This window comes from Vespula vulgaris, chromosome 3 (genome assembly GCF_905475345.1).
Source record: "Vespula vulgaris chromosome 3, iyVesVulg1.1, whole genome shotgun sequence".
Taxonomy (NCBI): Eukaryota; Metazoa; Arthropoda; class Insecta; order Hymenoptera; family Vespidae; genus Vespula; species Vespula vulgaris.
Window position 1 is genome coordinate 3,090,001 of NC_066588.1, and position 25,000 is coordinate 3,115,000.

The 25,000-nt window shown below is 41.3% G+C and overlaps 1 protein-coding gene and 1 long non-coding RNA gene across 5 annotated transcripts in view; both read left to right on the forward strand.

The window, feature by feature from the left end:
* The window catches only part of LOC127062311 (uncharacterized), a 28,689-nt gene extending 28,283 nt beyond the window's left edge, over window positions 1-406 (forward strand). The window contains exon 3 of the long non-coding RNA XR_007781117.1: window positions 170-406. This is a non-coding gene — a long non-coding RNA (uncharacterized LOC127062311). The remainder of the gene's footprint in view (window positions 1-169) is intronic.
* LOC127062296 (uncharacterized protein CG43867) overlaps window positions 1-25,000 on the forward strand; it is a 107,255-nt gene that overhangs the window by 63,169 nt on the left and 19,086 nt on the right. The gene's annotated exons all lie outside the window — the stretch shown is intronic.

Below are 25,000 nucleotides of genomic sequence, written 5' to 3' on the forward strand. Positions count from 1 at the left end.
AAAAATTTTATCTCGATTTAACGGGGAATTATCTTACTCTTCGAGTTCTTCTCATATTCCGATTCTTTAATAAATTTTTATTATTTCATTTGTTACTGTCCTTAGTCGTTTATTATTATTATTATTATTATTATTATTATTATTATTATTATTATTATTATTATTACAGTGTTTGCGCACGGAGACGTTGTAAGAGGAACGTGAATCCAGTCAACGTCAAATCGAAGAAAAAAGAATTTCTCTCGATATTTAATAGTCTTATGTTTTAAAAGTTAATTAACGATTCTTTGAGAAATTTTTATTATTTTTTTATCGTTATTATTATCATCATTATTATTGTTGTTATTATTATTATTATTATTATTATTATTATTATACTGTTAGATAAGCGAGTTTGAATTTACCGTCGTCCCTAGCTCTTCTCATCTCGCGCATACCTACTGTTTGATGGCAAACAAGTCGGCTCGTATCAATATTTAGCGTGGAAGCGGCGAAAGTGAGTTCCGAAAACCACGGATCGCGAAACGCCTCAGGATATCTCAGAGTAGAGTATAACGACGAGAAAGAGCAAATATTGCCTCTTTCTCTCTCTTTCTCTATTTCTCTATTTCTTTCTCATTTTTCCTCTCTTCCTCTTCCTCTTCCTCTTCCTCTTATTCTTCATCATCTTTTCTCTTTCACTTCGATTGTTACGTTAATTGAAACTTTTCCGGCGATTTGCTTTTCCATTTTATGCAATTTATATTCTATCCTTTTTTATAGTCTGTTACGTCGAAATTACGATCCTTCGAATTTCTCGAAGACTCTCTGGTATTATTACGAGCAAGAAAATAAAAGAAGGAAATAGAGTCCGTGTATCTGTGTGTGTATGTAAGCAGAAAGGTAGAGAGAAAGAGAGAGAGAGAGAGAGAGAGAGAGAGAGAGAGAGAGAGAGAAAAGTATTAACGTTTATGTCGAAACAACCCTTAGCCGTGGTCCAGCCGGTAATTAAATAACTTGCCGAGGGAGGTAGAAATTTGCATTTTATTCCAGAGAGGATTTATTGCCGGTCGTCCTACGCCGGATTAACGAGCGTTCTTTAAACGTCAACGGCTACGACGGACGACGTACCTTTATAAATGCGTCCGAAGTACCGGAGGACTTCGCGAAAGGAAAAATCTTTTTTGAGCGCGCAAATATTTGTCGGAGGTCCACCTCCCTTTCTCCTTCCCTCCCTCCCTCTTATTCTCGGACCCTTTTTTCCTCGTTTTTATCGTTCGAAGACGAAACTGTCAGAAATAGACATTTACGGGAAAACTGTTTAAACGTTTCCACGTAATTAAGTTGACACAAAAGTTTACCGTAAGTTTAGCAAATGAGTCATTAAACTGAGCCGTCGTAGTTACGAGTAAAAGCTTTTCTACCATTAGTAAATTTTCATTTCGATTTAATCAACGAGATTGTAGTATAGCTTGAAAAGAATCGAATAGAAAAGTGGAAGATGAAAGGAAATCCAGAGAGAGAAAGGAGAAAGAAAAAGAAAGAGAGAGAGAGAGAGAGAGAGGAAGAAGAGACGGTTAGAAGAAAGGGTGATGGACCTTTGAATAGGATTGCTCAATTAGTTGAAAACAAGTAGATGAGTGCATTGAGAGAAAGGAAGAGCAAAGGCATGACACACCCGGTGTATTTTCTTTTTCGATCGTTCGTGACGGACCCTCTTGCTTGTATTCTGTGTTGTCCTATCGTCGTCCATATCGGCACGAGACACTACACAGGAGGCGCAGGAAATGCGTTTCTCTTTCTTCTTTGAGAAAAAAAAGAAGAAGAAAGAAAGAAAGAAAGAGAAAGAGGAAACGTACGCTCGAACGGCCGACTTAAAAATATATTCTCCTCGAAATAGTTGTTGCACCCTCGCCAGCCACCCTCGGAGCCACCCTCGCGCGCTCGAACGCTCGTGTCTCTACCGGAGCGAGAGACACGAAAAACAAAGTAGAAGAAAAAAGGAGAAGAGACAGAAAGAGATAGAGATAGATAGGTAGATAGAGAGAGAAAGAGAGAGAGAGAGAGAGAGCATGAGCATCTCTTTCTTCGTGTTCTTCTTCGTACTACTAGTCATAGTATTCGCTTGGTAGACGACTAAGACGACGAAAAGTTCGAAAGCACCGGCAAAAAGACAAACTGTCCCCTCTCAGGCGACTCGCCGACGTAATTTATACCCCGGTTAAAATAGTCTCCATGTTAAAATGAGAGATACATCCTCGTGACCCCAACGCGCATGTACTCTCTCTCTCTCTCTCTTTCTCTCTCTCTTTCTCTCCCTTTCTCTCTCATCTCTCTCTTTCTCTCTCTCTTTCTCTCCCTTTCTCTCTCATCTCTCTCTTTCTCTCTATATATCCTTCTTTTTCCCTTATTCTCCAGTTGTCTCCTGTACATCGTCGATGCGAGTCAACTCGTTGTTATTGTCTTTTAATTCATGGCTCGTTCTCACGCGATCACTGCAGCTCTTCGATCGCGAGGTTTACCTTCTTCTCGTGAAGAACTGTTCGATTTTTCGCATACTCCTCGTTTCTTTTTTTTTTTTTTGTTATTGTCGTTCTCTTTTTCTTCTTTTTGTTTTCTTTTCTCCTCTTCCACTTTTTCTTCCATTATATAATTCTCATAATATTCTTCTCTCACCTTTTCGTAGGATTTTCATCCCTCAGAAAAATAAGCTTGCGAATTAGTCACGGTCTTATCACGGAATGTGATTTCACCGGGGAATGTCGGAATAGTTTTTTTCCAAACTCGAGAATGGTGCTGGTGCCGAGAGATAATCGCGTTTTAGGAAGAATGATCGTTACGGACGATTAAGAGACGCGTCGAACCGGCACGAGAAAGTAGGAACGAAAGAAATACGGGTGCGCGTTTACGAACGGCTCGCGAGAAGTGATCAACGAAAGTCGAAAAAAAAGCCGCAAAAAAGTTTGACAAATGGTTCAACCCGTTCACACCGAGAACAACAACTCCGCTCTGGATATGGAGTCCCTCGAGGAGATGCTTCGGAAGGTAATCCTTTTGTAATTGATGTTAACGTTAATTCCTTTCGACTGTTCTTTAATTTATTTCATCGTTTTTTTCTTTCTTTTCTTTCTCTTTCTTTTTCCTCTATTTATTTATTTATTCTTTTCTTTTTTTCCATTCTTTTTTTCTTTTTTCTATTTATGAACGCAAGTGCTCTTTCTCGTCAAAGGCATCGTTTCGTGTACTATAAATCAATCGTCGTTTTAATTGTCCTCTCATATTCCAATGAGGGATATTTGGAATGATCGAACGAAATGGAACACCCGTTATATAGACGCTGCATCACCGAAGAAAAACCGTCGGTTGTGTAGAAAGAGGAATCGTTAGCCGCGAGATAAATCTCTTTTCTTGCGCGTTAGGTACACCGTAAAACCATCTTTCTCTTTCTCTCTTTCTGTCTCTCTCTCTCTCTCTCTCTCTCTCTCTCTCTCTCTCTCTCTCTCTCTCTCTCTCTCTCTCGCATGACGGACCATTCAAAATCGAATTACCCAGAGGTTGCCTCGACGTTATTCTCTGCTAACGCCCTGGACCCTCTCCATTCAATTAATACGTATTAACTTTAATGCAGCGATAAAATTTCATTACACCTAATTACCCTTGGTCGTCCACTTGATCGTATCACCTTAAAAAACGTATCCAGTATATGTATTATCGCTTCGTCCATTTTAGTTGATAAGGAGAAAGGTGATCCTCCAACTATCGCGCATTTTTGAAGGGGTAAAGAATGGAAAAAAGAAAAAGAAAAAGAAAAAAGCAAGAATTCCTTCTTTCTCTCTCTTTTCTTTTCTATTTGTTTTTTTTTTTTTTTTCTTTCCATTCCCTCTTCAACACACGTAATTGAAGCACGTGCCATTGTCAGTCTCGGGATCCCTCGATTACGCGAGTATAATAAATGCTCGAATTAAAGTAAGAATTATATATAACTGCGCGTCGAATGAAAGGGGTAGGTCGAGGAGGGTGTAGCAAGAGGAGGAGGAGGAAGAGGAAGAAAAGAGAAGAAAAGAGAAGAGAAGCGAAGAGAAGCGAAGAGAAGAGAAGAGAAGAGAAGAGAAGAGAAGAGAAGAGAAGAGAAGAGAAGAGAAGAGAAGAGAAGAGAAGAGAGGAGAAAGAGAGAGAGAGAGAGAGAGAGAGAGAGAGGAAAGAGAGGAGAGGAGGAGGAAGAGGTTTTTTAACTGCTACTTCCTGTAATGTATTCCGTCAGGCAACGCTGAATGGACCACTTAGCGAACGTCCCACACACGCGTGTGCGCGCGAGCGAATGAGCGAGTGAGCGAGCGAGTGAGCAAGCGAGTGAGCGCGACCGTACACCGCTCGTAACCGCCATAGGAGCGTAAGAGACGGAAAGAGGGATACGCAGGCCCTGTTCAAAGGCACTCTTACGCTTAAGCGCTTTACTGCCTCTAAAGCCTTCCTCCTACGATGCTACTAGATATAGTATGTACCTACGTAATACACGAAGAGAGACCCCGCTCGCTTCCTAATAATACACGTTAATTGTTAATTGAGCGAAAAAATTACTTTCTATCTCTATCTCTTACTCTCTCTTTCTTTCGCTTTCTCTCTGTCTCTCTCTCTCTCTCTCTTTCTCTCTCTCTCTCTCTCTCTCTGTGTCTTCTTCTCGTCGTCTCGCGATCTTAAATTTTCCTCCATTTTTGTTCCTTTTTCTCTTTTCTTTTTTTTTCTTTACTTTTCTTCTTCTTTCTTTCTTTCTTTTTCTTTTTATTAACTCTTACGTAAGCACTCGTTCATGTCGGAGTCCCCAATGATTTTCACCTTCGACGAGGATTAGGATCGAACCGAGTAAGAGAATAAAAAAGAGAAGAGAGAGAGAGAACGAAGACGGAGATCCGGAGTCGTTTTTTATGAACTTTTCGTACGTACACGAAAGTGTCCGTTTAGTTTATACGTGGGTGTTGTACAGGCGAGCCAGATAGATAGCAATGTTACGTGTTCGCGCACACACATATATATATATATCTGTGTGTATATGTGTGTCACTTAGTTATACCTAGATATGTACGTGTATATAAAGGATTATCCTGCCATTAGTCCGGGCATCTTTTGAAAGCCGATTACGTTATAGCTAATTGCACTTTCTAAGAAGATTTCTATCGGGTATATAGAAAGTAAATAGAGAAGTAGGAATCGTAGGAGTACTTCCGCGTTTAATTGGAGTTGGATTTGGTATTAGACGTGCGACGAAATCGTTCGCGGATTGCCGATTACAAATTCAATCGAACGTCAACGCGGCAGCGAGGCTAATCGGATTATTCAATTTGTAACCGGTCGTGCGCGTCGATCATAATTTTCTCCCTCGAAATGTTAGGACATGTCTCTCTCTCTCTCCCTCTCTCTTTCTCTCTCTCTCTTACACACACACGTACACACGTGTACGAAAGCACGTGTACGCGTACGTTCACGTATAACATTGTCTCGGAGATCATTTCGATCGACGAGAAGATCGCAATAGATATTTCAAGGAATATTTCCATTATCCTTCTATCTAAAAAGATTTCTTAACTTTCGTCGAATGGACTCACGTCGAACGTACATTTTAACATCGTTCATCGACTATCATCGTCGGCCATTTTCAGAGCGGATGTATGCTTTACCGTCGCGTCACCCTAACCGCCACCACGTTGGTGCGCCTCCGTAATGCGGCTTTAATGTAGAGCTCGTACGAGGAAAAGCTCGACCAACCTGCTTCTTCTCCCCGTCCAATCCCTCCCCCTACATCCACCCCTCCACTCTCGCCATGGTCCCCCTGCACTCGTCGCTTCCTCCCCTTTGACGATTTTCCACGTCAAACGCCAACGCGGATTTTCGCGCGAGCGTTCTCTCGTTCTCTCGTTCGCAATGCTTTCTCTCTCTATCTATCTATCTGTCTATCTGTCTCTCTCTCTCTCTCTCGTTTTTTTCCCTTCGTCTGCCATCCACGTTTCATCTCCTCCATTTTTCATCTCCCTTTCACTCATCCCCCTTTCTCTCTTTTCTCTCTCTCTCTTTTTCTCTTTCTCTCTATCTCTCTCTCTCTCTCTTCTTTTTTTTTTCTTTTTTACTTCGAGCCGTGAAAAAAAAACCGAAAAAGAGGAAATTTACGAGCGATTTCCAAGTAAAAAAAAAAAAGGAAAAGAAACAGAGAAATAGAGGAAGGAAGGGAAAAAAGAAATTGATCCGCAATCACGTTTCATCGATACGCTCCATCCGTTTTATCGACGATACCGAAAACCACCGCGAATTCCTTTTGCGATTAACGACACTCACGTCGTGAATTCCATTAGATCCGAAAACGGAAGGAACGATTGCCGTGGGAAAAAAGAGAGAGAGAGAGAGATCCCTTCGAATATTTTCTCGATAGGTTTTCATCGGTTTTTACATCGCTCCTCTATCTCTCTTCTTTATTAATCTCCGACGTTAACGTAATTTTATGAAGTTTCTTTCTCGACACTTGTAGTAAATTCGCAGATAAATTAATCGTAGATATTTTAACGTAAGGGCCCTTTATTAAAACGACGAAATACAAAGATGTTTATTATTATCGTTATTATACTATGTACTGTACGAGATTAAAACTGCTAAGGGAATTGCGTGGATATCGTAAAATAACGTAAAAGTCAGAAGAACAATGAACGTAGCGTGTAGAGTAGTAGTGCGATAGTAATAGTGGTCGCGGAGCTTACGGTGGTATAATTTTCATAGAGAATGTAGAGAAACGGCAAAGCCAAAACGCGAGTTTGCATAATCAAGACTAGGTCATACTCTCTATACGTGCGACGTAGGTTAAAGGAAAATAACGGCAATGTTGGCCGCAACGTTTCCGTAACGTTCCCTTCAAGTTATTTTATTTTCTAAAAGATTTTTTTAAATCGTTCGTTCGTTAAAAACTAATGATATTAGCTAATTAAACCGATTATTAAAATTATTTTAAATAATTATCGAACGGAGATTATTCCCCCATAGATCTCGACGTGTATATCGATCGTACGATATACGTATACCCAATAGACGTACGTTCGCGATACACACGCACACGCACATACGTACACATAAACTCGTGCGAGAGACAGACAGGCGTACACGGCCTCGTTTAGCTCGGATAAATGCGAGAGCCGTCGTTGTCTTCTTCGTTGAGTGTTAGCTACCGGCTCGTTTGCGTCGTGCGTGGCATAAAAGCTTCTAAAGCGACGGAGTTATCGAACCCCATTGCTAGAGTTTCTCTTACCTATGTATGTATGTATCTATGTATGCACGTACGTACGTACGTATATGTATGTATGTATGTATGTATGTATGTACTTGAGTTCGTTCGCGAGTAGGACGTGATCGAGGAGATCGTCTTAGTTAAACACGAAACCGTCGTGCTCGCTTAGTATAGTAACATTCTGCCATAAAATGTGTTTTCTCGGTTATACCATGAAAATTGCACTAGATTTCGAATTGGTCGAAGAAATGCCATTTGCGAGCGGATCGTTTTGATCATTTTTCTTCCATCTTTTTTTTCAATTCTCTCTCTTTCTCTCTCTCTCTCTCTCTCTCCCTCTTCTTATTTTTATCTTTTCATAGAGCAAATTTTCACACGCCATCAACGACGTAGAACGACGCTCCGTTCGCAGTGTAAACACCATTAACCGTTCGTTAAAGTTTTAACTCGTTAATGAAATTACACATAAATTAACCTCGCCGTCTACTACGCAATTGCTCTGGTCTGCGAATATTGCGACGGAGTTTATTAAACGGGAAGAGAGACCGAAAGAGAGAGAGAGAGGCAGAGATAATGCAACCGCCTGTGGGCGAATACGTTCGAGACAGTGCGCTTATTGGGTGGGCTCGCGTTAAAAAACAGAAAGAAAAAAACGAAAAAGAGAAAGAAAATAGAAAGAAGAAAAAAAGTGAAGGAATGGAAAGCTCGTGTCTGCTAGTACGAGAACATACGGTGTAACTGGCGTCGCGACGCGACGCGACGCGACACGACGCTGTGGTTGGGTTGGTTGTGGGTTGGTATGTGTACGTTGTAAAACGAGAGAGTAGTGTAGGTGTAGGTCGGAGGAGGGTAGGTGGTAGGGTGCAGGGAGGGGTGGGGAGGAGACGAAGAGAGACTAAAATAAGCGCGGTGCGTGCTTGCACGCGCGAATAGGGGTACAAAGGGGAGGAAAATACGTAGTGGATAAGTGTTGCTTGCGAACGATACAAAGAGTCTGCGCTGCTTGCTCGTCGTTTACAAGGAAGCTACACCGATAATACTCCTCTTTTGTTCTACGCTGAGCTACGTGGTAGAACTACGAATTGCTGTATCGCTCGCCGAATCCATTGACGGAACATTGACAGTTTTATTAGGAGCGATATCGCCGAAAAAAAGATAAAAAGAGAGAGAGAGAGAGAGAGAGCTAGGTTATAGTAACGTTTACGATAGCGTTTTCGCAGCTCGTTTTTTTCCTTTCCTCCTTCTTCTCCTCCTTCTTCTCCTTCACCTTTTCTTCATGCTCTTCTTGCTCTTCTCGTCGATCGATCATAATCGTTCAATCGCATTGCTCTCGACGTTTCACCGAGACGTTTCAATCGTGTTCCTCTCTTCTGTTTTCCTTTTCTTTTTTATTTTCTTTCTTCTTTCCCCCGTTTTTCTTTTCTTTTTCTTATAATTTTTTTTTTCTTGTATACAATGATAAAAGTTTGAGAGTTTTTCGTGAGGAAAGTCATTCGCGTCGTATACATATATTTGAAATCGTATAAATTTTAACGACATAATTAATAATAGTGTAGGACATGTATCCTCTAGAAATTAACATACGTTTTGACTCCTAGATTTGCATACATGCAAATATAGTAGTATCCGTCGTATGGATATGGTAATTATAATCAACATTATATTCGACTGACCGGTCACAGCGCGATGCTTTAATAGTAGGATGCGCAAGTCAATTCGAATTTTGTATTTTATACCGTGGAAGGTGGACGGAATAAATTTTGCTTGATGTATATTAACAGAAAGAGAGCTTATATATCTCGAACGAACGACGATCGGGGTATACGCGGATTAGAACTATTTTTCTTGGCACGTAATCGTCCGCCAAAGTACACGATCGCCGTCGGTAACGGTGTTCCCAGCGATATCTCATTGCGGTGTAAAATTAACGATCGCACCGCCGGCTGCCGACAACGACGACGATGATAAAGTTTCCTTGGCTCGTCGTCGTTCTCTCTCTCTCTCTCAAGTAGTACTACTAGGGTACAACCACCCTTTCTCTCTCTCTCTCTCTCTCTGTCTCTCTCTCTCTCTCTGAACTCCCAACGCCCAACCAGCGCACCTTGCCTCTTTTCATCCCTTCTTCCATCTTCTCTTGGCGATCTCGTTCCGCGGCCACCCCGTAGGGATTCGTTTTACCGTGAAAAATTCTCTTCCAGGTTCCGCTCACGGTCCGTTGTATCACTTAGCGTGGCAAACGCTTTCACTGGTGGAAATTCGCCTCGCTCTACCTAGCCATTGGCAACCATGATGCTATGGGTCGAACGTGTTCTCTCTCTCTTTTGTCTCTTTCTTCCTTTATTTTTGTTGTACGTACTCTGTTAAAAATGAGTCGATTCGCGGCCACTTTGGCGCGAAACGTTGGCTCGTTTTGTCGGGAAATTGTGAAAATATTTCAACGGATTTTCCGGCGGACCGATGCCATCGATATTATACGCGGTTCCCTCCCTCATCTCACTCTTTCACTCTCTCTCTCTCTCTCTCTCTCTCTCTCTCTCTCTCTCTCTCTCTCCGTCTTTCTCTCTTTTTTCTCTCTGTCTGTCTTTCGCCGTCTGTCTCTCTTTCTTTTTTTAAGAAGTACGTCTCAGAAAAGACGGGTCTCGAAGGAGTTTACTCCGTCGAACGGCAAAGTGGAAGGCACCCTAACGGCAAACGGCATCGTACGGACCGATAAGTCCTCCTGCGAGAGGCAGAAAATAGATACGGATAAAGCGTCCGGGGGTGGCTTACACCATCTACTCCGCGGCTCTTCCTCCTCCTCTTTTTCTTCTTCTTCTTTCTTTTTTTTTTCTTTTTTTTCCTATAGCAGTCAGCCAAGGGTAGATTATTATTTTCCCTTCCCGTTCATCTTTCTCTCTTTCTGTCTCTCTCTCTCTCTCTTTTTCTCTCTTTCTCTCTCTCTCTTTCATTCTTCTTTTACTACCAAAGAGAAGAAGCTCTTTTCTTTATTAACGAAACCACCAGAACGAGCAGGGATAGCTCCTTTAATTCAATTTATCGTATCCTCGCGTCATTTGCCGAACATTTCGAGGATATACCTATGTGGTGAGAATTTTTATCAGAAAACATTAGATCACGTTTGGTTATTAACCCCTCCCTGAATTTGCACTGAATCGTTATCCAATTCACAATGTCTTCGGATTAACGTTCCTTGACTTTCCTTGGACTTTTCGATTCTCGTTCGTTAATATACGTCCGATATCATCTTATCTTAATCCGTCAGGAATGTCTACAATGTCTAATCACGTGGCGAGCTTTCTAATTCAATTTAGTAAACTTGAGCAACTATGACGTATCTCCTTACGGAATCCATTCTCCCCTTCGTGGTCGAGCTTGCATCAACAGATTGATCTAAAGGGATCACGCTTTTATACCCAAAGGAATCATTTTCGAAGGGTCGTTTCGGAACAAACGCGTTTCTCGATTGTTTTCGACCTTTGGTCGTTACTTATGTCCTTCGAGCTTCTCGATAGAAATTTTCTTTTCCTTTCTCCTCCTTTTTCCCTCATTTTTTTCTTTCATTTTTTTTCTTCTTCCCTTTTTTGTCCCCTCAACCCCATCATATTCACAGCCGCCAAAGATTTTCTTTACTCTCCATACTTCGTTCGTTTCACGATTCTCGAAAGTGCCTAGGAGGTTTTCGAAGCATCAAACTTCGCGTTGGAAGAGGATCAGCCAGGAAGCGTAACATCGAAAATGGCTAGACTGAAAATCGTCGAGAACACGTCTTTCGACTTTCGTTGTTTATCCCTTCAGGGAAATCCGCGAGTTTTCTCGTTGCACGGAGGTGGTGGAAGCTTTTTTGGCCGCGATCCCAACCTAAGCGGCTTTTTGCGGGAGGGTGAAACGCGTATTATCGAGCCCTTACTTTCCGTCCTCTCGGCCCTACCTCCGTCTTTGTCTAAGCCTTTCCATATGCGTACATAAGCGTGCGCATGTGTGTGTGTGTGTGTTTTTACACGTGGGCACTCGTTAACAAAAATTAATCCGGCCTGGACACGGAAAAGGATGGAAGCTAGGAAAGTACGAAGGGCTATTTCCGAATAAAAAGGGCAAGGTGTCGTGGAAGGGTGCGAATTCGACGAGTACGAGTGGTATTCAAGTGGTTTCTCTTCCTAATTGAACTCATGGTTCTCCAACGAGGGCAAAAACTAACCCACCCTCTTCCCTTCTCTTCGAAGTACCCAAAGACCAAATACCCAGTATAATTTAATCGACGCAATCGCGCTCGGTCGGCACAAAATTCGCGAATTTCGATAAAGCAAAAGTAGAAGAAGAAGAAGAAGAAGAAGAAGGATTCTCGAGCGGTGAAAAAGGTATTGCGGTGGTATACGTCAGAGAGTTTCTCGGAGATTAATTTTCCGCCCACTCGAACCATCAACGAACTCTAGCAATTTCCTCTAGTAAGCCGACGCAGGATGGAGTTAAGACTGGTTGTTTCGATGGCTTACTTCGGCACTCGAAAGTCTACTGAGAACTTATGTTGTTTGTGCCCTCTAATGCATTTACTGATAGCACTTTCCTGGTAAAACGAAGATGGTTACAGAGGTCAAAGTAGTAAAAGCCTCGTCGGACTTGGTCCTTGGAAAGAATCAATGACCGGAACGAACGTACGTATCTAGGACAAGAGTGTAAGAGCCATTTTTTCTTCGAATTTAAAGAAAACTTTTCTATCGTTTTTCTTTATTTTATGCCACGGTGTCGTTCACGTTCGAACTGTTTTTTCCCATAGGAATATATGCCATAGGAATATATATATATGCCGTCAAGATGGAGAATAGGCTCGCATTAAAATTCGATGCTTATTGCAGTCGGTGCGTTCTACTCGGACTTCATACGATGCACGTACGATTGTTAATAATAGCGTACGCTCGTAATGATGATTATTGCGGTGGTAGCATAAGTACGCATTAACATATATGCAGTTACATATACGCGAACCCATTCCACTTACAAATGTAAACAACCATAGGAAGAGTATACAGAGAGCGAACGTTCACCGACTGTACGCGAGCAGTTTTGAACTTTCGATATTAGCGACTGTGGAAAGTGGGGTCGTGTTACAGGCAGTACCTGCTGTCTGCTTCCAAACCCCCAAGCACGGTTTACATTCCACGCCCGGGCCAGAAATTATTCAATAACGGGAAACGAATTCTCGATGGAGTTTTCCCTGGATTTCCTACGCGACCAAAATTACACCGAACCGAACCAAACCGAATCGAACCAAACCGAACGTTCATGGCTGGCACCACTTGGAAAATTATGCTTCCATGATCCGTAAAAACAGCGCCGATTTTCTGCCTTTCTCGTTTAGCCGTTGGTTCGTTCGTTCATTCGTTCGTTCGTATTTTTTCTCTCTTTTTTTTTTTTTTATTCTTCTTTTTATCTTTTTGTGGTTTCGTTTCGACGAGCTACGCTACCTCTTCCGAAAGTTTCCTTTTCGAACTTTAGTTGGAACGCAGTCGTAACGTGTACGATGGAACATTCTCTCTCTCTCTCTCTCTCTCTCTTTCTCTCTTCTACGTGTATTATACATGTATATATTATATACTAAACACATACATTTTCACACACACATATATATATGCGCGTACCATACACGTACACAAGCACCCTCGATGCGCACAGCTTTCATTGTTTCTCACTGTATAGGTAGAAGGATCTCGCGCCGTCATCCAGCCCTTAGTGACGGAACGTAAAAGGGCAATAAAACACACGGGACGCATCTGGGCTACGGGCTTTACAAGGCACTAGCTCCTTTCTTTATCTCGTGCCTGGGCCATCGCTCGACTCCTAAGCGATTTCTCGAACGCCCATCTCACTCTGTCTTTCTCCCCTTCTCTCTCTCTCTCTTTTTCTCTTTTGATATCCTCGAAACCATCCCCACCTCGGACCTACCATGAACAGAAACCAAGCGACGTTTTCTCGAGAAGAAAAAGGAATTACGAGACGATACAAGAAAATTCGAATCTAACTCGCTCAGTTTTACGTTATCCGGTGCGTCGCACCCCGTGATTTTTCAGTAACGATCGTATAAAAAAGACTCGTGAAAGTTTCCATTCCTCGGCAATATACCGAGGAGCCGAACACACACAATTCGAAGAGTTTCGTTGCTGCTGTAATTCCACAAAGTTGTAAATGTCAGGTAACGCGAGGGTGAGGAGGTGAGGAGGGAGGGTTTGGAGGTGGGAGAAAAGGGAGAGGGCCGACGGAGTATGGTCAAGATAAAGTACAGGATCGAGCAAACCATCCACCGTCTTCACCCCTGCTCCACCCCTACTCCACCTCGCAATACCTTCCTCTGAAAGCCCGTAAAACGATAGCAGCTAGAGGATCTTTGATAGTTTGCGAGCGATGAAAGAAACCTTTCTCTACGACCCTTTCCAACCAACTATTTTTATTTCCCAGTCCATTTCGCGCCCTATTTCTCGATGAACGCATTGCTGCATTCGCGATCATTCCCCGTGAATTTTACAAAAGAAAAACTCGATACGAAGAAAGATTGTTTCGCGGTACCCGTTTAAGCGATTAAGTAAATCAAGTACATTCCTTCGTGGGAAGCAAAAACTGTTATTAATTCGCGTTCTATTGAATTCGCGATTTATTCGAGAAAATAAAATAAAATAAAATAAAATAAAATAAAATAAAATAAAATAAAAATTATGAAACAATATTTTATTAAATGGACGATAAGTAATAATTATAAATCGATAATCGAGATCGTCACCTCTTCTAATTTATTCCAATCCAGATAATTTTAACAAACGAAATTTTCAAATCCGATGGATTATTACAGACAACACGTTATTTCGATATTTATTTTACGTAAAGCAGAAACGTTCCATTGCGAATTTTCGCAATAACGGTAGAACGTTCCTGATAATCCGCAATAATGTAAATTCAGAATTATCGTAGTTCGTGGTTGTTTAAAAGAACTGTCGTACGTTTTACCACGTCGCCGTCGCCGTCGCCGTCTTGGTGTTCTAGTAGCTAGTATTACCCGTTACCACCCCGTTTCTATTTCAAGCCTCTTTCGAAAGAAAAAGATAACGATAGGACGTAAAGTACGCTTAGCCAGGCTGAAAACGGAAAGGGAAAACCGAGTTTCGTAAGGTTCGTGCGGCATACCGCTACGGCATCTCTACGGCATCGCTACACCGCTTCGCGTAGGTACCTTATATTAATGTTACGTTTAGGAAAGGAGAAATCCCGAAATACGATCGGCCAACGGGAAAGCCGCGTTTACACGGGACATTTATCGCGCGACACGTTTTCGAAGGACCTTTCTCTTTCTCTCTTTCTCTTTCTCTCTTTCTCTTTCTCTCTCTCTCTCTTTCTTTCTCTCGTAATGCGGTAAAGCAACCTTTACCAAGCTACTACCCTCTTCGACCCTTACAACACCGATCCTAGTAACACCCTCTCTTACTTCAATTTCCACTAGGAAGCCCGTGGTAAGCGGTCAAGACATTCGTTTCTCGAAACGTTCACTTAGATTTACATGTTGTTGCTCTCTCTCTCTCTCTCTCTCTCTTTCTCTCTCACTCTATTTTACTCTTCTCACCCTCCCTTTTTTTTCTGGCAATACGATTTATTTCAGGCATTTACGTTCACCATGTCTCTCTCTCTCTCTCTTTCTCTCTCTCTTTCTTTCTCTATCTTTGCTTGAATTTATTTTACACCGAAGAAAAGCCGAGCGACGGGCACCAGCGTCGCGGACCAAAATACGCATATAAAGGCTTCGCGGGATTTAGTTTAATTGTCTTTTGAAGAAGATTTATTACGACGGATGTTTGTCGTCTCGTTGCTGCCTCTCGCCCGGCTTATTCCTCCTTCCTCTTTCTTCCTTCCTCCTTCTTCCTCTTCCACCTCCTCATCCTTTTCCTTTCTTTTTCTTTTGAAGAAGCGCGCCCGGCCAACCGTCTCTTACGGTTATTGATTCAAGAAAATTCTTCTTCGTAATTTCAAGAAGAAAAGAGAAGGAGAAGAAACCCGGGAGAGAAGAAACAGTTGCCGTTAAAGATGCTTGAGAGATTGATAGATCGAGACAAAGACAGACAAAAAGAGATAGACAGAGATAGGGAGAGAAAAGAAGAGAAGGACAGAGGCGATGAATCGTCGTGATAACTAATACGTCGTTAATTACAGTCGGTGTAATTAACGCGGGTGTCTAGACGTCGAGGAACACGTGAAGCTTTATGTCGCTTTTATGGCACTCCGGCGGACTATCGACTACACTTTTACGAATTATTTTCCATGAGGGTGTTCGTGTGTCAGAGACGGCGCTCGTCCGCAAACGTGTCTCGCTCGCAACTAACAACTACGAACTCTCGTCACCGACAAAACCTACGTTTCCTCCTATATATACATACGAGTATGGATACACGTATATGTTCCCATAGGTGTTGGCTCGCGCCTATGTACTCTCTTTCTCTCTCTCTCTCTCTCTCTCTCTTTCTCTAACGCACACCGAGCTAATTAAAAATGGAAACTAATTTCGTCGCGATGAAAATTGCTCTTGTAAAAGTGCCGGCGTACGTTACGACGAACGAGTTGCTGAATGTGTTGCTCGATGGTTCTCCGTATGATAACTTTTTGAAAATGGTCACAAAAGTTATGTCAACGAATTAACGCGTTAAAATAAAGTGCGTTGACAATCTGTCTGTATAATATTTTCCTACGGATCATCTTTTTTTTGGACATTTACTTCACGTTTTTTTTTTGTTCTTTTTTTCTTTCTTTCTTTATTTATTTATTTGTTTGTTTATTTATTTATTTATTTTTTTTTTTTCGGAGAAATAAAAAGATAGAAGAATTATTTCGACGGCAACGATCGTTCGCGCCGAAATTTTCACGAACTTTCGTCTGATAAATACTTGGCAAAACTCATTGGAACCAGCAGGGATAGCACACTATCCAACTTCCACTTGAATAAATCGCAAAGTTTAGGTATGGTCGTGTTCTCTCTTTCCCTCTTTCGTTCTCTCTCTTGGCCAGCTCGCTCTATTAATTAAACGCATTCCTCGAGGCACGAGCGAGGCCGAAATTAAAATGCGTGCCAGCCGTTTCGTTGGACCCACTATTCTCGAGAACACGCGAGCTCGTACTCATTTTTTCCTTATCCTTCATTAAAAACGTCGAAAGTACAAAGTTCACATAACATTCTCTTCTCTCTCTCTCTCTCTCTCTCTGTGCTCTCTCTTCTCTCTATCCGTTTCTCTAAATACGAAATTGTTGCGATGAATATGTAACTTGGTTTCTCGAATTCACGAAAATCACGTTATCTGTGGTTTTGGACCATCGAAGGTAATCGATTAAAACTCTGTTACGTTGGAGCAACTATTGGAGAAGTTCGTTTCGTCAAACACTAGTTGGAAGACTTTGAAGTCTCGTAAAGGGAACGAAAAGGGAACGAGAGGAACGATACGTCGCGTCTAAAGAAATCGATGGTCGTCGATCGCTTTTATACCACCCGGGAGACTTAATTACTTCGTTCGCTTCGTCCTTACTCGTAATTCTTTCAACGTTGAGAGTTTCCATAAGTAGGGAGGAAGAAGGGAAAGAGGTAGATAGAGGTAAAGATGAAAAAAGAGAAAGATATATATATATATACATAAAGATGGAACATCGAAGATGTCATTGTCCTTTCGTTGCCGTTCATCTCCTGTGAATCGGAAATTTCTTGAAGGAAGTTTCCTCGCGGTTGTAGACGATCTCCTTTGCATATTTCAATCCGTACAATTACCTTGAGGCTTGATATAAGTCTTTCAAGGAATATACTATATTACAAATATATATATATATATATGTATGTATGTATGTATATATGGATGGATGGATGCATGTATGTATGTATGTATGTATGTATATAGCTTCTCTGTATATAACTTTGCAAAGTTTCTAAAGATAGATAGAGATGGAAGACGACAGCTTTTGTTCGAGAAGCTGAACGACCCCTTTTCGAAGGCCTTATTAAACGGGTTTCACTCTTGTTTAAATCCCTTACAAATAGCGAAACCGCCCTTGCGGCATCGCTTATACGCTCGCTTGCGTTAGTCATTTTGTCTCGTCTCGTCTCGTCTTGTCTCGTCTGGTCTCGTGTCAAGCCTTTAGATATTCGAATATATCTATCGCCTTAAGATCGCTCTTTCAGAGATCTCGTTGCTCGCTGCTCGTCAATTTTACAAATTACCTATGCGTGATATATATTTTGAAAAATAATTATTCCCTCAGCTTCAGTTACGAATTACTTTTTTCTTTTCTTTCATCTTTTTTTTTCATAGAGAAAAAGTAAGATATAAAGTATGTAATCGCGACGGTTATTAAATTAAATGCGACGGTGATTAAAACAAAAAGGAAAAAACATTATTTCATACGAACGAATAAAAAGATTGAAGCAGCACGCTCGTTATATCTTTTTTTCGCACTCGTACACACGCGCGCGTGTACATAACAATACATGCTCGTCCTCCGTACACACGTACGGTAGAAAATATAAACGTCCACGCAGTAGAACGTCGAGGGGGCCTTCCGCCGTTAGGCGAATTGCGTCTGGGAATTGAGGTGCACGTAGTAGGATGCATCTCTCGTGGATGCACCGCGAATGCAATAACAATAACGTCGATGGCACTCCGACAATCACGGGACGACGAGGATGATGACGTTGTAACTGCACCGATAATAAAACCTCCCCTCTCCCCCTCCCATGTCCTACAATACCCACCCCTTTCTTCCATAAATACGCACATGTATACATATCTACATTTTTAGATACTCGTATTCCGCAGATTTAAACGGATTTTATGTTCGAAAGATAAACAAGAAGGTGAAACGTTTGTCTTAACGTTTCTTTCCTTTTTCGAAATTTGTCCTTTTTAAAGAGAAATTCGATGTCGAATGATGTTTCGAGAGAAAACACGTTGAGATATCCTGATTTCCGTTTTCGATGTTTTCCTTACGATTAAGAAGATAGTCGAGGATACGACAATGTCATTCGAAAATCCGATAAAGAAACATGGATATCGTTGATACGTCTAGTGACGTTTTATCAATGGACAATCCAATACCTTTAGGAATATACGCATAGATATATCGCATAGATATATCGAATATATCATTTATGATGACATTTACTTATCTATCTAGGCACATTCAAGAACTATATTTCGATTTGAATGTTTCATATCGCGTTACAAGAGATAACGACGACAATGACGACGACGATGACGACGATGACGACAGGTTAGAAACGTGTATCAATCGGTCACTCGTTCGATAAGATATCACTGTTACATAGAAATGATGACAATGCGCGCGTTCGCTTTTAACGATTAATTATCTACCTAGCTACCATTCCCCTTCAAATCGGTATCCCTATCGATCGATTAGAAAAGAATATAATCCACTGATCTGGTCTCGCGTCGGGCAATTAGTTGAAACATCATTAAATTTGGATATCGTTCCCTTGGGTTGGTTTCTCTCTGTTGCCGAGAGAGATCATCGGCATTCTATATATATATATATTTGCTAATTACTTACTAATTCCGTTTTCCCCAAGTAATTAGCTACGTACTAATGCGGAAGATCGAATAATCCGCATCCACGCTTTCGAACGCGTTCAAAAATTTTTTCTTCTCACCCCCTTTCACCCCCATCTTGGTCGCCATCTTTTTTCTTCTTTTTGCTTTCTTTTCTTTTCTTTTCTCTTCTCTTCTCTTCTTTTCTTTTCTTTTCTTTTCATTTTCTTCCTAAACTTAGTTCGCACAAACGTGTGAAAATTTTCGTTCAACTTATTTCGTTTCTTCAAAGAACGAACGGAACGAAGGTATAAGGGTAACGAAAAATCTTTTGAGAAATCACGGAATACTTGAAGCCTGACTTATTCGTTTTCACGGTAAGTTCCATCTTGGAATGTTCTCTCTTTCTTTCTCCCTTTGTGAGACTCGTTTCTCGAATAATTAATGCGGACTCGCTCTCGAGGGAACTTTTCGGTTCGGCACACCCTCCGACTTCGTTTTACGATTTTCTCTTTTTTTTCTCCTTTTCTTCTTCTTTTTTACCTTTCCCATCCCTCTTCCTCTCTACACTAACGGAAAGATAGAACAAAAGGGAAAAAAGAAGAAGCGACAAGGGCGTTCGACGATACAAAGATACGACGGGACTATACGCGTTTATTACCTTTTCAATTCGATTGTTTCTCAAATCGATGGAGTATCTTCCTCGGTTTATCATAACGATAAATAATTGTTAAACGTTCGGTAATCGACGTATCTACACCCACGGGGTCCCATCAATTCGATGTCCTTTATTTTACGAGATTCGCCAATCGTTGGATAATTGCTTCGCAGGAAACGCGATACGTTTGCTAGTCGTCATGCACGATAAATTCTCTCTCTCTCTCTGACTCTCTAGAAACGGCAACCTTACGATTACGGCTTTCTAAATGGCCATAAGCATCGAAGCGATCCGAGAACTAACTCTGCAATCTGCGATCACCGTAAAACGCAGAATTTAAGTTAGCATTAATTTGATATTACATCGTTGATTGTGTGTGTCGTACGAAAGAGAGAGAGAGAGAGAGAGAGAAAGAGAAAGAGAAAGAGAGAAAGAGAGAGAGAGAGAGAGTGGTGCGGAGAAATGAATCCACAAATAAGAAGATAATATTACTTTCGCGAAAGAATCTTTTAAATCTACGATATATCCTGACAATGCAGAAGTAGCTTTATATTTCGAATCTGGCGTCTGACTTATCGTCGATCTCCTCTACTTAGAGGTAATCGTCATACGCGTACGACCAAAGTAAATAGAATAAAAAAAAACAGAGAGAGAGAGAGAGAGAGAGAAAGAAAGAAAGAAAAAAAGAGAGAAATATTTTCACGTAGTTTGGAAATATAGTAGCGGTGAAAAGTTCGTAAGATAGCTCTTTGAAAGCAACGAGGAACGATGGAAATGCGGTTTTTGGGACGATCCGATGGAAACGATCCTCGGGAGGTCGGTCTTACGGTAATTTCGAAACTTCCCCATAGCGACGTTGGTAGTTGCAATAAGGAGCCGAGAAAATCTGGATATCTCGTTATTATATAGCACGGACTGAGTTTCTCTCTCTCTCTCTCTCTCTCTTTCTACCCTCCCCTTCCTCCTCCTCTCTAGTGACTTTACCATCTCGTGCTCGCTCGTTTCTTAGCCGTAGAATAATTAATACATACAAGTCTCCAGAGTGCGAAAGGAATTTCCATGTTGGTTCGGGCTCTTGTTTGTAAACGTCCTTACACCTTATTACACCTTTTAGGTAAAATCCTACGTCATTATCAACGTCATGTATCTTAAAACTTTCGGATTATTTCCTCGATCTCGGGTACGTTAATTAACGATGATGATACTATAATGAAGGACGGATTTAAAGTTCGAGTTATGCTAATACCCCATGTATAATATATGTTTATTACGATCAATAGTCGCCTAGGTGAAATAAATATTATCACGATGGACAAGAGGATAGAATTAGTTGTAGAGTTTACCTCCATCACGAGTTGGTCACCGATAAATAATTCATCCTGTATGTATATAGAAGAAAAAGAAAGGGGAAAAAAAAACTGACAAAAGGAAGTCTATAAAGAAAAATAAGGATAAACTCGATTATCTTTCCTCCAACGTAGATGGAGGATCATTACCAAGAATGATATCCATATTTCTAGGGGGTTACGAGACTATCATACTGCGGCGAATAAAAGAAAAGCTTCTGAAAGTTGGTAGATCTTTTGAAAAAGAGACGGATAAGCGTATAGAGAATATGAGGAGAGGGAGAAAGAGAGAAGAAGAGAGAGAAAGAGAAAGAGAGAGAGAGAAAAGTGAGTGGAACACGAAGGGAAACGATTCGATCTCATCACGCAGAGGGTGCAGTTAGCAACATCTGGTACGCAGAGAGGGAGCGAAAGAGGGACGAGAGAGGTAGAGAAAGAGGTTACACGCATAAGGTAGGAAGAGAGAGTGGGAAACCGAAAGAGAGAAATAGCGAGAAATAGAGAAACGAGAGAGAGAGAGAGAGAAGTAGAAACGTCCTTGCTAATGCGGACGGTCTTCTCTCGTGTGCGGTTCCCGCAGTTGAAGTTGCGTTTCGCAACAGTCTCTCAACCTCGAAAGAGGAGGGACGAACCGACTGTAACCAAAAGGAAAATGAAAGAGAGAGAGAGAGAGAGGAGGGGGAGGTAGAGAAGGAGGAGGTGGAGGATTGGTACATTAGCCGCAAAGGGGATGCCACGAGGATCTCTCAAACTGTCGTCAGGACTTAAGTTTGCTTTTTCTACAATCCGGAATGTACGGCAGAAGGCGGCAATATCCGAGGGAAATTCGCGAGGGCGTGATATTTCTACTCTCCTTCTCTCTGAATATTTTTCTTCTGGTTTCTTCCTTTCTATCTTTCTTTCTTCCTTTTTTTGTTTCTTTCTCACTACGTTACTCTTTATCGAAAGGGAAAAAGAGAGAAAAAAAAAGAAAGAAAAGAAAAAACGAATCCTCTATTACTCTTTCTTCTTCTTCTTCTTCCTCTTCTTCGATAGGAATTTCTAAGCGAATCATTGTTAATCGTATCGCGTGCAAAACCGAATCGTATATATTTCGGAAGACAAATGTTCGTGAACACGACCACGCCCTCGTTATTTTTTACTCGGAAAATTTCTGGAAAGTCTAAGAGAAATAATAAACGAGATAGATAGATAGATAGATAGATAAAGAGAGAAAGAGAGAATAATTTATACGATTTTATCTTCCCAATGGAATATTATGTCGCTACGGATTAGGTAGATCGTTAACGTTCGATTGGACGACAGGTTGATGGAAACGCAAAGAATAAAGAGAAAAAGAAAAGAGAGAAAAAGGGGAAAAGAAAAAGAACAGGAACACTGTGGAAACAAGCTTTGCGTGTTGGTTGAACGACGAATATAATTCGTCTTGTAACACGAATGGTGCTGATATAGAGTGAAGATAGAAAGAGGGAAAGGGAGAGAGAAAGAAAGAGAGAGAGCGACAGACAGACAGACAAATAGATAGAAAGAGAGAGAGAGAGACAGATAGACAGACAGAAAGAGAGAGAGAGAGAGAGAGAGAGAGAGAGAGAGAGAGAGAGAGAGAGAGAGAGAGAGAAGGAACGGGTAATATAATTTGAGCCAGGAGTATCGACATATTGGATTCTGCAGTCGAAACGCCACCCTCTAAACCGACGTATCTCGTTATATCGTATTTGCATTCGATCTGTAGTTTGACGTGGGACGACAGCTACGTTGACGAGGACTCCTCCTACCATAATATAGCTATTGCGATAGCTAGTACGATACGTTTCGAATCATTCTATCTTTCATCTCTCACTTTCACCATACTTAAAGTTAGACAGAAAGAGGGAGACAAACCCTTCAGAGAAAAAAAAAAAAAGAGAAAAGAAAGAAATATCGTAACGATTGATCCATCCGTTATCAAATCATGATTCGAACGGAAACGGTAGTGTAAATAAGAATGGCCTATCAAGACAAAAAAGGAACAACGAGTGACGCGTGTTAAAGGGAGCAAGCTAATCGTGAATACTCGATCTAAGTAGAAATTAGAGAGAGAAAGAGAGAGAGAGAAAGAGAGAAAGGAAGTAACGATACGAATCTCAAGCTCGTCGTTTTTAACAATGTAAGAACTCGATATCGCGTGCGTAGAACTCGAAACACGAGTTCGTTACGAGAGGGAAGCGCATACTTCAACCTCTTGGATAAGGCAAAAGTAAAGGTACCTTCTCTGTAGTAACGAAAGGATGAAAAGAGAAAGAAAGAGAGAGAGAAAGAGAGAAAAGAAAAAAACGATAGGCATACCTATAAGAATACAGCGAATGCGGGAGTAGTGAAACGATAACGAACCCTTCTTCCACTCGGCAAAGTTCCGCAATTCGAAGAGAGTCTAAAGGGGGAGTCTAAGGGGGTGGAAAAGCGTAGCCTGGATAACTCGGCAGCAGGGATTGGTTCGTTAATGTTATCGGTGGCTCGCGTGATGTGGAACATAAAGCATCGTACCTTCTTGAATTTCGTTCCCTTTGTACGCCTCGGAATTTATGTTACACCGATCCTGTCGCGCGCACACCGCACACAAGAAGGGTGGGACGAGAGGGTTTAGGGAGGGTGGATGGATTAAACTAACAAGTAAACGAAAGCCTCTGAGAGAAGTGGAACGAGGAGAGTTAAAAAAGGGTGGTGGACGATGTAGAAAGAAAAGAGAGAGAGGATTTCGCGATATAATACCAGTTGATACTAAAGCTTCGTTTTAACACTTGTATAAAGAAGATTTCTCTTCGACGTTTTATCGTTAAGGGAAATAAATAAAGGAAGATGCGACTTACGTATTATAGAATCTATTTATATAGTCTCTCTCTCTCTCTCTTTCTCTTTCTCTCTTCCTACCTTATCGTCTACCATTCACCGATAGATTAAGTTTTACGAACTTCAAAGGTCGAATATGATATGCCGAACTCGAACGCGAATTTAAACCTCAAGGGGTAGACAGGACTTGTCATATTTTCGATGAAATTCCATTAGACCGTATGCCGAGGGTCCCCTGTGAAACGCAGCGTTCGCAATGACGGTACCGCAGCGTGCAGCCCGTGTCCCGCTTGCTGCCGCTGCTACTGCTAGTAGTCGTCGTTGTCGTCTATACTACGTGAGTCGTTCGTGCTCACACGAGCTCTCTCTCCCTTCTGTCCATTTACGGTGGTTAGCAGTTCGCTCGCGCGAACCATTAGCACCTCGTGAGTTACGGTTAGCCTCGGTAAAGCTCTCTCTCTCTCTCTCTCCCCCTTTCCCTCTCTTTTTCTCTCTCTCTTTCGCTTGCTCATACAAGTATACACTTTCTCTTGCGTGTGTATGGACAAGTTTGTGTTCACTCGCTTGCTAGCCGAGGACGACCCTTGGAATCTCTCTCTTTCTCTCTCTCTCTCTCTCTCTTCGTACTTCATCTTCTCCTGCTCGCGTATCGCTCTCTCGTGCCTTGTATATTAATTATTTCAGACGGAAAAGGGTAGCAGGGTGCCACCGCCATCACCGCTAACACTGCCCTGGGCTTCCCCTTGGGGAAAAGAAAGAACGACGCGGGGAAAGGAAATTGCGTCGATACCGCGCGAAATTACATTGACCCAGATTTTCTCTCGCCGTCTGCCTTTTCTTTTTTTTTTCTTCTTTCTCCCTCTTTCTCCTTCTCTCTCTCTCTCTCTCTCTCTTCCACTTTCTCTCTCTCTCTCTTTCTCTTTCTCTTTCTCTTTCTCTTTCTCTTTCTCTTTCTCTTTCTCTTTCTCTTTCTCTTTCTCTTTCTCTTTCTCTTTCTCTCTCATCTTTCTTTTTTTTTCTTCTTCTCCTTGGATTTATTTTTCGTTTCTTCTTTCTTCATTCTTTTCTCCCTCTTTCTTCCTCCTCGTTTCGAGATTCCATTAATCATTATTAATCGTTACAATCGTGATAAAGTAAACCAAATAACGGAAATAAACAATTCCGTATAGGAAGTATTGTGTAATTCTTTCGTAGAATTTCGTAGAATCACGAGGGGGATATATTTATTAAAAGATACATCCTTTATTTCATAGTCGAGATTTTAACGGATATTATTAATAATTAAATTAAGCAAGTAATTGTAGGATTTAACAGTACAAAAGAGACACGATTATTCCCAACATTTTAATCGCGTAAAACGAAACGTATATAAAAATAA